This window comes from Rhamphochromis longiceps, linkage group LG3, assembly GCF_057381845.1.
Source record: "Rhamphochromis longiceps isolate RC_006_pf linkage group LG3, R_longiceps_female_GT1.1, whole genome shotgun sequence".
NCBI lineage: Eukaryota > Metazoa > Chordata > Actinopteri > Cichliformes > Cichlidae > Rhamphochromis > Rhamphochromis longiceps.
Genome location: NC_140559.1, coordinates 9,120,257 through 9,137,353, shown reverse-complemented (window position 1 = coordinate 9,137,353; position 17,097 = coordinate 9,120,257). Strand labels below are relative to the sequence as shown.

Here is a 17,097-nt window from a genome sequence, read left to right as displayed (position 1 = left end):
TGATTAAACAGAGTGCACCTGTGTGTAATCTAATGTCAGTACAAATACAGCTGCTCTGTGACAGCCTCAGAGGTTGTCTAAGAGAATATTGGGAGCAACAACACCATAAAGTCCAAAGAACACACCAGACAGGTCAGGGATAAAGTTACTGAGAAATTTAAAGCAGGCTTAGGCTACAAAAAGAAACAACGTCCCACGGAGCACTGTTCAAGCGATCATTCAGAAATGGAAGGAGTATGGCACAACTGTAAACCTACCAAGACAAGGCCGTCCACCTAAACTCACAGGCCGAACAAGGAGAGCGCTGATCAGAAATGCAGCCAAGAGGCCCATGGTGACTCTGGACGAGCTTCAGAGATCCACAGCTCAGGTGGGGGAATCTGTCCATAGGACAACTATTAGTCGTGCACTGCACAAAGTTGGCCTTTATGGAAGAGTGGCAAGAAGAAAGCCATTGTTAACAGAAACCATAAGAAGTCCCGTTTGCAGTTTGCCACAAGCCATGTGGGGGACACAGCAAACATGTGGAAGAAGGTGCTCTGGTCAGATGAGACCAAAATGCAAAATGCTCTGTGTGGAAAACTAACACTGCACATGACTCTGAACACACCATCCCCACTGTCAGATATGGTGGTGGCAGCATCATGCTCTGGGGGTGCTTCTCTTCAGCAGGGACAGGGAAGCTGGTCAGAGTTGATGGGAAGATGGATGGAGCCAAATACAGGGCGATCTTGGAAGAAATCCTCTTGGAGTCTGCAAAAGACTTGAGACTGGGGCGGAGGTTCACCTTCCAGCAGGACAACGACCCTAAACATAAAGCCAGGGCAACAATGGAGTGGTTTAAAACAAAACATGTCCATGTGTTAGAATGGCCCAGTCAAAGTCCAGATCTAAATCCAATCAAGAATCTGTGGCAAGATCTGAAAACTGCTGTTCACAAACGCTGCCCATCTAATCTGACTGAGCTGGAGCTGTTTTGCAAAGAAGAATGGGCAAAGATTTCAGTCTGTAGATGTGCAAAGCTGGTAGAGACATAAGGCAAACCGGATTATAAGGAGCACTGTCGATTTCCAGAAAAATCAAAGGACTGATTTTTAGAGTGCCTTATTTTCCGAAAAGCAAAGTAATAACATAATAACAACGGCCCGCTAGCATGCTCTTGGTTGCTGAGGGCTATGCTGTGGCTGAGCTGCAAGATTAACTCTGCAAAACCAACTTTCATCAAGTAACAGGGCTCTAGAGTGCAACCAATTTGGTCGCAAATGCGAATCCGTGTAAATGAGAGCAGGTACACTGATTCCACACAAAGACGTAAACACAGAACGGACCGACGCATCAGAATCAGCTTTGTCTTTCTCGGCTTTCTCACCCGACGGCTCGTAGACGGACACGCTGTCGGAGCTTAGCGATCCTGATGCGTCCGGTCCGGTCCGCGCTGCGATTACGTCTTCTTGCGCTGATTCTGAGCTGCAGGTTTTGTCTCTCCAACCAAAATTCACAGAGCCAGCAGCAAAAGAAGCAGCAAACTGCGCTTCACATTTGATCAATGTCGTCATTAATTTTGCTGTTTTGCTTCCACGACTATTAAAATCACACTCCATGCACAGCTAGCTCTCTCTCTATCTCTCTCTGTACTTCAAGAACAGTTTCCCGTCTCCAATCTCTGTTTTCTGTATTATTCATTCGCTTATTACCCACCAGTCTACCGTTGTTTACAGCGCTGTGGCTGCTGTCTTTTTCTTTTTTTCACTTAAATGACCTCGGACAAGAAAGCCTATTTTTTCTGTTGTTCAATACTGAAGAAATTTAAACTTCATATGCAGAACATTGTAGAATATTTTTAAGGTTATCTGCTATAAAAAGCCAGACCAGGAAAATCTCCTTCATGTTTTTCTGTGTTTTATTCTTAGTTACTTTCACACAAAGGCATCTGCTGTGATGTTCACAATTCTGATGAAGTCAGTACTGATAAATGATCAGAGTTATAATATTTCTGACTGTCTGAGGCTAAGTTGAATCGAATCGGGACTTTGAAAACCGGAATCGAATGGATTATAGAAATCAGTGATGATACCCAGCCCTAGTGAGCAGCCTAGGCACGACAGAAGTGGATGTAGCTGTAATAGGAAAACAACTATTGCTAACTTTTCTGTTAAGTTAAGTCCTGATCCTTCTGAAATTCATAGCCAGTGCTCTGACACGGTGTCATCAATCTTTGAAAGCTGAAAAAGCACAGTGTATCCAGAAAAACACATTATATTATATCAATTATTATAAAATTTGTGTGTGCCTAACTTTTTAAAGTTAGGCGTACCGGTACGCCCATGGCAAAAAGTTAGTCTAGAGCCCTGCAGTAAAGACGAGAGTTGGTTTTGAAAGGTGCAAAGAAGGGAGGGATGAGAAGTAAAAAGCAGCTACTGTCAGTCTTTACAGACAGAAGGACTGATTGGCCGTCTGGGAGCCCAACGGATGTTAAAAAAAAGAGAAAAAAAAGTTGAAAACGTTGAAGGTTTGATCATCTACTCCCTCATCTCCATCTCGTTTTTACTCCCACTCATTTCCAGCAGCCGTCTCTGTTAGTCTGCCTTCCCATTTCCATCCTAATGAGGATTTATTCCCACTGAAGCAGCTGCACGGCGCAGGGAAAGAAGACGCAGGAACCGCACGCTGAGTTCATCCACAACTTCTGACCTTCCCTGTCTCTCTCCATCCACCTCTCTTCTATCCGTTTAGATGTTTACCTGTCCATGTGACTGTTGACATTAGGAAGCTGTCACTAAACTGCTGTCGCTGCCAATGACTGTCATGTCCCCCTCGAGTGTTAGCCCCCCTCCAGAGCTCTAAAGCACAGGCTTTAATAAGCCCGGCAAGAGAAATGCCAGCTTCCTATGCAGCCTGAGCTGAGAACATTGGAGTGACAAAGAAGAGGGGGGCGAAAGTCTGATGCACACTAGGGCTGCCACGATTAGTCGACTAGTCACGATTACGTCGACTATCAAAATCGTCGTTTGAAGCTTTGTAAGATCACAAAAGACGCAGGAATAAGTAGTAGGATTTAAGAGTGTAATAACGGACTGAAACAGAAGATGGCAGCACTGCATGTACAAGGATGCCAGCTGCCGTTAAACCCCGAAGAAGAAGAAGCTGTGTCCCAGAATTCATAGCGCAGCCCAGCTCAGTTTCCAACAATGGCGGCAGCTAGTTAGTTTTAATATTACTCTTATTATTCTTTCTGGGTCACAAAATAAACGTTTAACATGTTTTCAGGCGAGAGTGTAGCTGTGTAAACCTCAAATATCTGCTCAGTTTATCAAGACACCACATATTTCAAAAGCACTCCGATGTTTTCAGAGACTTCTGTTAGTCACTAGCTCGAAAGCTAGCCGGGAGCAAGGCTCATTAGAGCCGGTGAGAACACCGGACTCCCGGCAAATCGTTTTCAAACCCACCGCCGTCTTTCGCTACTCAGGTTAAACATGATATAAGTCACTTAGATAACTTAAAAATGTTATTGTTTGGCTTTTTTTAGTATTTTATTTGTTCCTGAGCAAATCGGTTTGGCTAAGATTAAAGTTATAGTTTTTACACAGCTGAGTAAACGTCAAGCAGACAACTGATTATCAGAAGTGTGAGATGCTGGAGAATATACTCCGGTGTCCTGTTATATTTTAGATAGCAAGGAGCAGACGGCTGAGTTTATTAAACTTCACCGAAACAATCTGCAAATTTCATTAAAATTTAATAAACTATCATCTTGTCTTTATTTTTAGTTAGCACATACCTGAAACACTTAAAGCTGTAAGCTAATGATAGTTATATAAGAGCAGATGCTGCTGGTGCAATAAGCTGTACGTTTTACGTACAATGGATGATGATCTGATTTAGGGCTGCACGATTTTGCATAAAATGAGAATCACGATTTTTTGGCTTAGAATTGAGATCACGATTCTCTCACGATTTTCTTCCATCCATCTTCATCTGCTTTATCCGAGGCCGGGTCACGGGGGCAGCAGCCTAAGCAAAGAGGCCCAGACCTCCCTCTCCCCAGCCACCTCCTCCAGCTTATCCGGGGGAATACCAAGGCGTTCCCAGGCGCAGGGAACAAACCCTCTCGTCCACCGGGAAAAACCCCAACGTACCGGCAGCAAGCCGAGGGGATATTAGAATACCCACCCCAGCCCGCCGCCTCTCACCAGGGGCAACGATTTTCTTTTCCAGTATAAATATTTATTGCGCTTATTAACTGCACATCAACTTCGTAACAGTTGAGACTGAACATAAAAACAATAAATAAACATAAAAACAACAAATGTCTCACGTTTTGTTGTTGCCGCAAAATGTTGTACTGCTTGAAATTCCGTCTCCACCGTTGCTCGACGCTGCGTGTATAGAGCAGGTAGTGCAACAATAGAAAAATAGTTGCGGGACAGCACTGTGTAGCGTTTGTCTAGGGTGTTGATCATTCTCCTAAATTGCTCGTTTTGCACAGTGTTGATGGGAGCCATATCTTTGGTCAGGTGATAAGTGATAGCCTCCGTAATTTCTTTGTGCCTGCGAGAGTTCGACGTGTATAGGGAAGCGCTGTATAAGGTTCCCGTTATTGATGTTTGGGTGGTTGACCGGGACGGATTTTCTCCTGTCACTTTCTCGTCATCCCTGACGTGCTCTCCGTTGTTTTTTCCCTGCTAATTTTAGCATCACACGGCACAGCTTCTGTATCACGTGGTATAAGGCTCCGCCCTTGTCATTTGTTGAGCAGGAAGAGTGAGCGCTTGGTTTCATGCAGAGTACGTCCCGGATCAAAATGCGGTACAATCGTCGTAGTCTTTTTTTTTTCTTTTTTTAAAATCGTCATTTGGAAATGAGATCGCACATAAGTATGAATCGAGATCGCGATTTTCTAACGATTAATCGTGCAGCCCTAATCCTATTAGTTGACTAATCGCAAAAATAATCGGTGACTAGTCGACTATCAAAATAATTGTTTGTGGCAGCCCTAATGCACACAGGGAAAAGTTAGAGAGGAAAAGAGAGAGCAGGAAATTACTCTTACTCTTAGGACGTATGTGGCCCAACAGGCCTCGCGATACAGATGAGCTACATCCTCCTGGAAAGCAGCTGCCAATACAGTCTCCCCCATCTGCTGGAAGGCAGATGCTTCAAAACAGAGTGAGAAGTAAAGAGAGAGGGAAGGAACTCAAACAAATTAACACTATATTTTATCTTTAATAATCATATATATTGCTTTACCAAAACAGCTTGTTTTTGTGTTTTTTAAACTACCATCTCTCTTAAACCAACTTGAATTGAACAGTGAGCACAGCCACTAAGTTCTATGTAACAAAAATACAGGGATGGGAGGGAGGGAGACGGTACCTGCACTGACGTTTAAAAAGAAGGAATAGGAGGAGGAGGGGTGGAGGTGGTGGAGCTCTCCGACAGGGGGAAAACTGAGATTTCAGTAAAGCTCAGTCCAAAGCACTTTCCTAATGATTTCCCTGTACCATTAGTCCCCGAGGTCCCCGTCACAGCAGACTACTGTGAGCGCCACCAGACAGTTAATGAGACAAAAACGAGACGCTCTTACAGCCAGGAGGATGCTTCCAGATGACGCTTGATTAATTTGATTGATTATCTGTGAATAAGTCTTGAGCCTCTCCTCAGTTCTTTATATTTTGCCTGTACTGAACCAGATGTTCTTCTTCTTCCTTTCTTTAGACTTTCTGAAGGTCATTTAAAGTTTTTCTTTGGACATTAACTGCTTTTTCACCCATTTTCAGTCCAGTCCTTGTACCTGATCGCTTTCAGAGCGATATTTTTGTTTTTTGGGGGGGTTAAACCACTTAACCTAACTCAAGGGGACAAACCAGAGTTGTCAAATACAATACAAAACACACAACTTAGCAAAGAACCAATTTTAAATTTTATCTTTAGGGACAACCTGTGACAACCTGTCACAGAAACACACTATTTAATTTCTTTGGATTGGGAAAGTAGAAGACAGAAAAAAAGGGGACAAGCTGAAAAATCTATCTACAGTGGAGGAACAGTACCTGAAAGTCATGTCAAAAAAATATTCAGCAAACACCTCACACGGGACCTGAAAGATGCACTTGGTCCTTCAGTTGATCCATCTAGTGTTCACCAAAGCCTCATCTCATGGTGTCAGTGAAGGGTGGCTGTCAAGAAGCCATTATTAAGGAAGGGAACAGGGAGAAAAGGCTGAGGGATGCCAAATTACACAAGAACTGGACTGAAAATCAGTAGCAGCAGGTCTGATGGAGTGATGAACCAAAATTTGACAGTTCTGGTTCAAATTGTGGTAATATGTCTACAACCACCTGTAAACTACTGTACAGCTCTGCCATAGTTTGGGTCTGCATTTCAGCCAGGGTGTTGGGGATTTCATCAAAATTGATGGAATTATGAAAAGTACCACCAGACTTTGATGCACCATGCAATACCATCTGGAAAGCGTCTGATCGGCAGCAGCTTACTAAACACATCGAAACACCATCATTCATGGACTGACCTGAGCCGTGTGGGATCATCTCGGCAGAGAATGGAACAAAACGGCAGCTGATATCGAAAGAAGAGCTCTGAATGTCCTTAAAGAAGCTCGGAGAACTATTCCTGAAGACTACTTAAAGGAATTCCAAAGAAATGTGCCTAAGAGAGTTCAGGGCGTGCTGAAGATAAAGATGCTCAAGCTCATTACCTCATTATATCAACTCTGTTTTTGCCTTTTATATTGTATTTTCATGTAAACTTTTCAAATTTAAACTGTTGCACCCGTTTCCCATTACCCAGCAAGTTATATGTTAGAATTAAGGTGTGGCTCAAACTTTTGCACAGTCCTACATTTCCCATCTATAAAATGATTTGACACCTGATAAACCTTTAAAAGCACTGACCTGCCTCTCCAACTATCTGTTTTAAACAACACGCACTTACCAGCAGTTGTGTTGCGTTTTCGTCAGGTTAGTGGCTCAGACCTAAAACAGCCCAACATTATCTCTAATTCAGGTCTGGACCCAAGCTGACCCATTAAAGTACGTGGTACTCCTTTTATTTGTACTTGTGTACTCAGGCATAAATTAGACTTTTCAGGTACAAACTAAATAACACAAAGAGGAGCTTATGAATAAGAATGAAACTGAGAGGCCCACTGCAAGAAGATACACACCCAAGTGCTGAGATTGTAAAGATGAAAAGTGAGCAGAGGAAAACGAGCGTTTCAGGACAACGAGGCGGTTTCCTCTTCTTCCCATCTGGCAGCCTCACAGCGGGGAGTTATGAGGTAGCCCCAACCTACCTCACATCTTCCTGCTGTGCAAAAACGAGCTCAGCAACACAAGCATCCTCTCTCTTTCGCGAGTGCATACGTGCACATCTACAGTGCTGCATGCCAATGAACCCATTTTCTTGGAGCACCTACACAAGCTGCAATCTACAGATCGTGTTTCACAGCGCTACAGCGAGAGGCAAACACCTCCCTCTGTTTGTGCTTCATTCTAGCTTCGTCCTTCTCTTCCCAACCACACACACCAACACCTTCCTCTTGTGAATTTTATTTTAATCCTTAACATAAAGACAGCTATAAATTAGGATAATCAAACTTGATTTATTACCTCCTGCACCCCCCCACTGTGTGTTCAACAGGAAGCTAAAGACTGGTGCTGTTAAAGTGTTCAAAAAACAGCAGGAGCTCGGTGTGAGGCCACAGTGGGCCAAAAAACACAAGATGACCTCCAGCGAGGACAAAATGTATCTGGACGTCTCTGTGAGCATCTGTCTCACTGTGTAAGTGTAGCACAGTGTCTGTGTGTGCATGGCTGGGCAAGAGAGACAGCACAACTGAAAGCCAGCACTCAGACGAGGACCCGGTGCATCGTCTGTCTCATCTCAGCCAGTTTACTTACAAACTCTTTAAGTTTGAATTTTAAAGCCGACAATGTGCACAGGGCAGTGATATTTAAAATGAAGGTAAACTATTCCAATCTCTGCAGCCCCAATTGTGTATCTCACACACACACACACACAGTCCTGAATTCATTACTGAAGTCTCATCCAGACATTCAATGTGCTGTGTAATTAAATTGAGACGTGGGGTCAAAATTCCCACCTAGATTGAGTGAGATGAAATAGAAATCGGCTCTCCTCTAACTGACTTTATAGAAATAATTACATAAGCTGCATTTATAACTGTTATTAAATAACAGCAGCACACGAGAACTAAAGTGTAATCCCAGCACATTTCGCTTCGCTTGCACTGATTCTTTAGAGATGACGACCGTGGTGGGTAATTAAGGGCAAACAATATACAAGTGGCGTGAAAAATGGAGGCTGCATTACCTTTCCAAAGCTTCCTTTCCCGATGGCCCGCAGTATCTGGAAGTGGTCAAAGTTTACTGTGGAGAAAATGAGAAGCAGTTAGTGGGAACGTGTCAGTTTGAGCTGAGCTATAAAACAGGGAACATGACATGTACAGCACTGTGCAAAAGTCTTGAGCCATCCCTCATTTGCTTCCAGGGATCCGGACTTCCCTGTAATCTTTAAAGTGGTATTAAGGAATAGCTCTCCAGGCTTTTTAAAGTGTTTCTCATTTTTAATCCAGGGCTTGTATTTGACCACTTTTTGTCTGTTAAGACCCTTCACACTAATCTCTGAAACATTCAAACATAAACAGACACCTAAGTCACGGAAAGGACCAGAAAACTTAACAAAGAACCAATTTTAAATTGTATCTGTACACATTTACTTGCAGCCTATTGCAAAAAAACAAAAGCCCACATCATTTGTTCTCACTTCTTTAGTTGAAGAATGCAGTTAATAACACCGTTAACACAGACTGACCTGGCAAAACACGAAAAAATAAGGGGGTGGTTCAAGACTTTTGCTCGGTACTGTATGAGAAATGGAAATGTGCACTTCACAATGTATCGCTGCACTTCGGCAGTACTGTGAAGATTAAATGTTTTTTCCTTCCCGATGCATGTGAAAGGTTAAGACTTACATCTCCAAATGTACTGGAACTGATTTGAACCAGAGGACTCAGCCACACTGTTACTATGTACTGCATAAACACGTTTACCGATGAAGGTAAATCAGACGCTGTCCTGACTGTGTGGCTAAATTTTGTGCTGAAAGCATCAAATCAATTGAATATGATTAACTTGCTATGAGAGGTTTTTACTCCAAGTGTGACTTTTTCTGGGTTCATACACCTTTCAGGGTCAAATTCAAGCACTTTGTGAGCACGTTTAATGTCCATTTTCAACATTTTCCAGCACATTACCATAAAAAGGATGCATATTTCACTTCGCATCACCTGAGTAAGACCACGTGAAAGGCCAAATTAATAAGTCTTCTCATCAGATATTGATGCTTCTTTCTTATGTGACACAAAAAACAGGAGGAGACAGATCTTTGCTTGTGTTGTTTTTTAAGTTCATTCATTCAAAACTAACTGTAAGACGCTTAACTACATTGCAGTCTGTGTTATTGTTGTAGACCTAATTATCACCTTTAAAGTGTTTGTGCTAATAACATCATGTAGAGTAAGACAGGCATAGAGAACAGCACTGACTGGGAGAGGCTTTGAACAGATGACATACTCAGATCAATTCAACACTTTAGACTTTAAAAATGCACAAGCGTCTTTCAAAAACCCATTTATTTAATCTATCATCATTGATATTATTATGTACAGTTATAATGTACTGTTCATCTCCCTTAAATAAACAGGCAGTGTGAAATAGTCACTTGTCTACTGTCTCAGTGGCTGATAGTGCCCCACAGGCCTCAATGTCAGCTTGAAGCCATCATGTTTCAATTGTTTAATGAGAAACAGATTTTGAATGAAAGCGAGGAAACTTCGGTAGCACAAAAAAGTGCCTATTCTTTGTTCCCATACGGTTCAGTCATATTACCGTCATTTCCCCCTAAGCTGTTCCCAAAGACACCAGGTTAATACTTGAAAAGGCTGCAGCGATACACAAAAATATCATCAATATTCTGTTTACTTGGTGACAACGTCGCTTTTAGCCTTCAATCAGAAAGCCTGACGTTGGCTAGTTAAGCATCGGGCTAACGTTTAACGCTTTCACTTGAGGGAAATAACTCGTATTACTGCTACTGCTGTGTAATCTTGGTTCAATTCACAGCATATTCTACAAGTTACCCTGCAATAACTAACTGTTAGAATAGCGGCACCGTATTGTATCGCACTGAGTGCACTTCAATCCTTTATCGCGCGAGTTTGCTAGCTAGCAAAATAATAATACCAATTTTAAACAAATAACATGTGTAACGTACACACTCGAGAAAATTATTTACTAGTACTTACGCAAACTCCCCCGTTGTGAAAACGTACAAATCCTTCTTGTATTTTTCGTTTTCCAGCAAACACTCATTAAAACGGCCTCCAGGCACATTAGCGCACTCACCCCCGACTGATCAGGGAGGGGGTGGGGGGTCACACACTGAAACAGACTAACGTGCAGAGGTACAGCCCAGGCAGAGAAATGTTGCTTTTAGACTTTGCGACTCGTTTTATTTCTCTATCTGATAAGAAAACTATTCAATCAGATAGTTATTTGTGGTGAATGAAATACGGTTACAGTTTCAAGAAGTTTTAAGCACCAAATCCGAAATCCAAGCACTGCAATATTAAAATCCAATTCAATTTCTTGTTTGCTCCGAAATCTACGACATGACTATATACAGAAAAGCTTGACATGGTATGCAAAAAAAACCCCGAAGACAATACAAATACAAATACATGAACAAAAAATGTTTTAACTGTCAGTTATGTCATTTTAAAATTTTCCAAAACTAACATTTTCTTTGATATTAAATTGATTAGGGTCAAGTTTAGTGTGAACAATATTACACAAACAAGCACGTGTGCGCATGCGCACATATTAGAATCCCTTCGATCGCTTCTCATATGTGCGCATGCGCACATATTAGAATCGCTTCGATCGCTTGTGACGTGGTAACTTTGCTTTGATCCTTTCTGACGTCATAACTTTGCTTTGATCCCAAAACCCATAAATAGGAGCGCTCACCTGTTACTTTATGCTTAACGGACGTTGACCTGCAGCAACTAAAACCCTTTCGAGAAGTTTTGAGAGCAATTTACGAGAGAAAGCAAAACAGGTTCAGTTTTGTTTTTCACCAATCCACAGCGCAAACAGACACATTACACCATGTCAGCCAACCCATCCTTCGGCTCAGATGAGCTTGGAATATCCAAAGGGACCATTTTGGGAGATCACCACATGGTGGAGGCTTTCCTTGGAGAAGGAAGCTTTGGTGTTGTAACGAAATGTCGCGATACAAAAAAGAACCAAACTGTTGCTATTAAAGTCAACAAGAGCGACCCTGAAATTCTGCTCCAGGCAAAACTGGAAATTTTCATCCTGGAGCAGCTACGACGCTTGGATCCAGACAGGTGCAACATTGTCGAATGGAACGGCTATTTCCTCGATGGAGAGCGCATTTGCTTGAATTTCGAACTCCTCGACCAAAGCCTGTCAGACTACATAGGGGACCGGAATAACCAAGGTCTCCCAATGAGAGAAATCAGGCCAATTTTGCATCAGCTCGCAAATGCTCTGTTCCACCTGGGTTCTGTGGGAATAGTGCATGCTGACCTCAAACCTGTCAACATCATGGTTGTGAACCGCAGTGAGTCTCAAGTCAGAGTCAAACTTATAGACTTTGGCATCGCATGTAACACCTCTGCAGTGATTCCTGGTGACTGTGTGGGGACAATTGGTTATTGTGCACCTGAGATTATGCTTGGCACTCCATATGATGAAGCAATTGACATGTGGTCTCTGGGGCTGGTAGCTGTGGAGCTTGCTACAGGGGTGCCTCTCTATCCTGGGGAAGACGATTATGACGTTTTGAAATTCATAATTGAAACTCAGGGTCAGCTACCAGATCATCTCCTAGAGTCTGGCTTGTACACTGACAGCTATTTCATCGAGGATAACCACAACGAACAGCGCTGGACATTTAAGACCCCAGAACAATTTCAATACGAGACAGATTATCGATCCAAGGAAACTCGATCGATAAAACTTAAGTGTCTCGATGACCTCGAACAACTGCTGAAAGTTAGGCGAGGACCGGAAAATGGCCAAACATTATTTGTAAGGCTAATCAAAGAAATGTTGGCCTTGGATGCAAATCAGCGCATAACACCCTCGGAGGTTCTGAAGCATCCCCTTTTCGACCCTGGCCTCTCAAGGAGAACCCCCTGCACTGACATGAATAGTACAGGGGGAGAACTCCTTGTGCTCTCTCAGCAGCCTTCAAGCTGGAAAAGTCATGGATCGCAAAAATTCAGCTGCAGTTTCCAAAACTCAGTTGAATTTCCTCTAAAAAGAGACATCAACACCTCAGCCAACCCATCTGCCTCTGAAGATGATCTTCAAATAATGGAAGGGACCATTTTAGGAGATCACCACGTGGTAGAGGCCTTCCTTGGAGAAGGAGGCTTTGGTTTGGTAACCAGATGTCGCGATACAAAAAACAACAAAACGGTTGCTATTAAAGTCAACAAGAGCGACCCTGAAATTCTGCTCCAGGCAAAACTGGAAATTTTCATTCTGGAGCAGCTACGACGCTTGGATCCAGACAGGTGCAACATTGTCGAATGGAACGGCTATTTCCTCGATGGAGAGCGCATTTGCTTGAATTTCGAACTCCTCGACCAAAGCCTGTGGGACTACATTGGGGACCGGAATAACCGAGGTCTCCCAATGAGAGAACTCAGGCCAATTTTGCATCAGCTCGCAAATGCTCTGTTCCACCTGGGTTCTGTGGGAATAGTGCATGCTGACCTCAAACCTGGAAACATCATGGTTGTGAACCGCAGTGAGTCTCCCGTCAAAGTCAAACTCATAGACTTTGGCCTCGCATGTCCTGCTTCTGCAGTGATTCCTGGTGACTGTGTGGGGACAATTGGTTATTGTGCACCTGAGGTTATGCTTGGCACTCCATACGACAAAGCAATCGACATGTGGTCTCTGGGGCTGGTAGCTGTGGAGCTTGCTACAGGGGTGCCTCTCTATCCTGGGGAAGACGATTATGATGTTTTGAAATTCATAATTGAAACCCAGGGTCAGCTACCAGATCATCTTCTAGAGTCTGGCTTGTACACTGACAGCTATTTCATCGAGGATAACTACAACAAACAGCGCTGGACATTTAAGACCCAAGAACAATTTCAATACGAGACAGATTATCGATCCAAGGAAACTCGATATATAAAACTTAAGTGTCTCGATGACCTCGAACAACTGCTGAAAGTTAGGCGAGGACCGGAAAATGGCCAAACATTATTTGTAAGGCTAATCAAAGAAATGTTGGCCTTGGATGCAAATCAGCGCATAACACCCTCGGAGGTTCTGAAGCATCCCTTTTTCGACCCTGGCCTCTCAAGGAGAACCCCCTGCACTGACATGAATAGTACAGAGGGACAAAACCTTGTGCTCTCTCAGCAGCAATCATCGTTTGGGTGGCCAGAATTCTAGGGGAGCTAGAAATTCTTGTGGAAAAAAAGCCCAAAACATTAACATCAACAAAAACAACCAATGAATGTGGTCTTAAACTTGGGCACAATTTGGCTTGAAATCCATCAACTAATCTCTCAATATTCAAAGCGGAGCAGCAGACAACTTACCATCACATCAGTCCTTCAATCAGACCTACAACAAACGTCTTCCTTCTCTCACCCCAACCGGTCGCAGCAGATGGCCGCCCCGACCTGAGCCTGGTTCTGCCGGAGGTTTCTTCCTGTAAAAAGGGAGTTTTTCCTTCCCACTGTCGCCAAAGTGCTTGCTCATAGGGGGTCATATGATTGTTGGGTTCTCTGTATGTATTATTGTAGGGTCTACCTTACAATAATACATACAGCCTTGAAGTGACTGGTGATGTGATTTGCTGCTGAATGAATTGGGAACTAATTGGAAATCTGGATATTAATTAAATAAACCTGCTTTGAGCATCAATTAATTGTTGTTTGAAATTCTTTATAAATATATAAATATAGTGCCACTCTTCTACTGTTTAAATTGCAACTGTTTAAAACTGACTAATTTATTCATACACTTGAGCATAAACACACGCACAGTAAATGGCCTGTATTTGTACAGCGCTTTACTTAGTCCCCAAGGACCCCAAAGAGCTTTACACTACATTCAGTCATTCACACATTCACACACACATTCACACACTGGTAATGGCAAGCTACATTGTAGCCACAGCTGCCCTGGGGCGCACTGACAGAACATTGCAGAACCTTCAGCACCTCGTATGAAAAATATTTGACTGTGTGTATGCTTTTAGCACTGTTTGGATTTGAGAAAATCTAAAATAAATCGAAATTTGCTTTTAGAAGTTGTTTTATAAAGTTCAGTGGTATATTATGCATACAATAGGACATCTATTTAGATTTACATCTTCCACAGAAAAAACTGCACATTACTGAAACTTAGTATACTGGACTTTGTTGTTGTCCCACACAGGTTCAATTTCGAGTGGTAGATGGCTCAGTGCTCAGTCAACCAAGATTTTATGATAGTGGGCACAATGAGATAGATAAGCTGCTTGTAAACAGTACTTTTATGCTCTCTTTTTCCATTTGGATAAGAAAGAAAGAACCAGGAAACAAAGGCAAACAAATAATCTGTGCCTTTATCCCAGATTCACATTATAGGAACAGCTGCTCAATGACCACTGTAGTCTTTGCTTACTGCACTTTTATCTAGATCTATGCAAAGTGATCCACTACACCTACTTTTACAGTTAAATCATTTTATGAGCACTGATGCCATTGTAATCTGAGTTTCTACTCAAATACAATCAGTAAAGAAAAACACAGTCTGTGGCGTTTGTTTTGAAGGAAAAGGTATTCCCTGCAAATGTTTATCTGTGTGAGACTATTCAGAAAACAGTAATTTTGTTTTATAGGTGAGACACTTGGCCTCTTTTTTCCTTGTTTGTCTTTTGTCCGATTACTCTGGAACACAAGATGGAAAACTGATATTCTCATGTTAAAAATATAGAAAAAAGATTTTATCACCCATAAATGTTAACTTCTCATGCCTCTAAGCACAAGCAGGAGCAGAAGTGCCCTCTGCAGTTTGTGGGTGGAAGTGCAAAAGCTTACAGCACCTGGTATTCCCAGGCGGTCTCCCATCCAAGTACTGACCAGGCCCGACCCTGCTTAGCTTCCGAGATCAGACGAGATCGGGCTTGTTCAGGGTGGTATGGCCGTAAGCGATGAAAGAGCTGTGAAAAAGACCTTTTATTGGTGCCAAATGTCACACAGTTTGGTATATATTATTGTGCTAAACTTCATATGTTACAGCGACAACATGCAAACCTTCGTTATTAACTGCAGCTTCAAATTGAGCTCCAAAAATGCTTTTCCTGCAGTAACATCACGATAAGAAGACATGTTCGTTGATTACAGCACAGTGTTAAAGTGACAGAGAGCACACAGTGTGTTGGGTCGATTTGGAAGTCCAACATTTTTGTCGTTTGGACATTTTAACTTAAATATAGAAAACAAAAACGTAAGCGTGTATGTGTCATTACAGCATGTATAAAAACGTCGTTTCTGAGTTGCCCTTTCTCTTACAGCCATACCACCCTAAACACATCCGATCTCGTTTGATCTCGGAAACTAAGCAGGGTCGGGCCTGGTCAGTACTTGGATGGGAGACCGCCTGGGAATACCAGGTGCTTTAAGCTTTTGCACTTCCACACACAAACTGCAGAGGGCCCCGCTGCTCACTCAGTGGAGGCAGCTTGAGGAAAAGCTTCATGACAACGCTCCTCATTGCATTTCGCTTTTGTGCAAAACAAAACAAAAGAACAATAGGAAAGAAATATTTAGGAAATACACAAACTTATTTATTCTGTAAATGTAGAGAATGTCTACGGCTAGTCCGTCTGGGCTCAGTAGTGAGGAACTTGTTAACCTTGTAGCGTGCAGCGGGCACAGTGTCAACCTGACACTCTTGTGCAACGAGTTTTAACTCTTATCGGCTGCCGACTGCGGCCCCGAAGAATACTGAATAAATGCGCATCAGTGTGCTACCCTGAGCAGGGAACACGATATCATGGAGTTTCTAACATGGAGCAAGGTGAAGGTGACGCGACTATGCAGGACCGCCCCTGCTTAGCTTCAGAGATCCGATGAGAACAGGTTGGTATGGCCGTAAGTGAGAGGCTTCCTTGACAACGGGGTTCATGTAGATACTGTAACCCATTTATTGGGATTTAAAAAACAATTTAGAGTGAAGGATATTGATTAGTTTCTACTTTTAGTTTTAATAGCTGCACATGACAGCACAGTTATAATGCAGACTTAATGCTGCAATATTCACGTCATAAACAATTGTGAGTGTTTGCACAAAAACATCTACAGGTGCTCTGTGCATGTACAGTGATATTGATGTAACGCTTGAAGAATTTGACATTACTACATGAGTGGAAGAGCTCTTTGCATGAGACTCACTAACCATCCTATTCGAAAATGAGCTTAAAGAGTGCCTCAGATCCGTTTCAATATTTAAACTGTCATTTGTGTGTTGAAATGCAAAAGCTTACGGCACCTGGTATTCCCAGGCAGTCTCCCATCCAAGTACTGACCAGGCCCGACCCAGCTTGGCTTCCGAGATCAGACGAGATCGGGCGCGTTCAGGGTGGTGTGGCACGAAACGAAATGGAAACATTCCAATTAAAGCAATGACGGAGGGTGACGGTGTTATATCTGCTATGACATCATATTGATATTACTAGGTTAAACCAATGTTAAAGGAGAAAGTGTGAATGAATAAGAAAAGAGTGTAGCGGGTTCTTATCTGGAGTGCAGTCAATATAACCACGGTGTGGTGCCGAGGTCGCGGTAGAGCTGTCCGTCCACGTAGAGCCGGTCCACGGCGATGACAGCACGGGAGCCTTTCTGGATAAAGCTGCGTCGAACTGGGAACAGGACCTTGCGTCGTTCCAGGATCTCTTTGGGGAACTGGTTGTTCACGCTGAAGTCCGTTCCTTTCAGCTCTCTGCCGC

The 17,097-nt window shown here is 42.8% G+C and overlaps 2 protein-coding genes, 1 non-coding gene and 3 pseudogenes across 3 annotated transcripts in view; 2 read left to right on the top strand and 4 right to left on the bottom strand.

The window, feature by feature from the left end:
• The window catches only part of LOC146672794 (protein AF-9-like), a 45,602-nt gene extending 35,122 nt beyond the window's left edge, over positions 1 to 10,480 (bottom strand). The window contains exons 1-2 of the mRNA XM_085389469.1: positions 10,349 to 10,480; positions 8,356 to 8,411 (exon numbers count right to left, since the gene is read on the bottom strand). The gene's annotated coding sequence lies outside the window, so the exon portion shown is untranslated. The remainder of the gene's footprint in view (positions 1 to 8,355; positions 8,412 to 10,348) is intronic.
• LOC146672785 (protein NLRC3-like) overlaps positions 1 to 17,097 on the bottom strand; it is a 203,600-nt gene that overhangs the window by 116,959 nt on the left and 69,544 nt on the right. The gene's annotated exons all lie outside the window — the stretch shown is intronic.
• Positions 11,214 to 17,097, top strand: part of LOC146672787 (uncharacterized) — a 46,099-nt pseudogene continuing 40,215 nt past the window's right edge.
• LOC146672793 (5S ribosomal RNA) lies at positions 15,181 to 15,299 on the bottom strand. The gene has a single exon (XR_014910964.1). It is a non-coding gene; the product is annotated as a 5S ribosomal RNA (ribosomal RNA).
• LOC146672792 (5S ribosomal RNA) lies at positions 15,656 to 15,774 on the top strand (annotated as a pseudogene).
• LOC146672791 (5S ribosomal RNA) lies at positions 16,629 to 16,747 on the bottom strand (annotated as a pseudogene).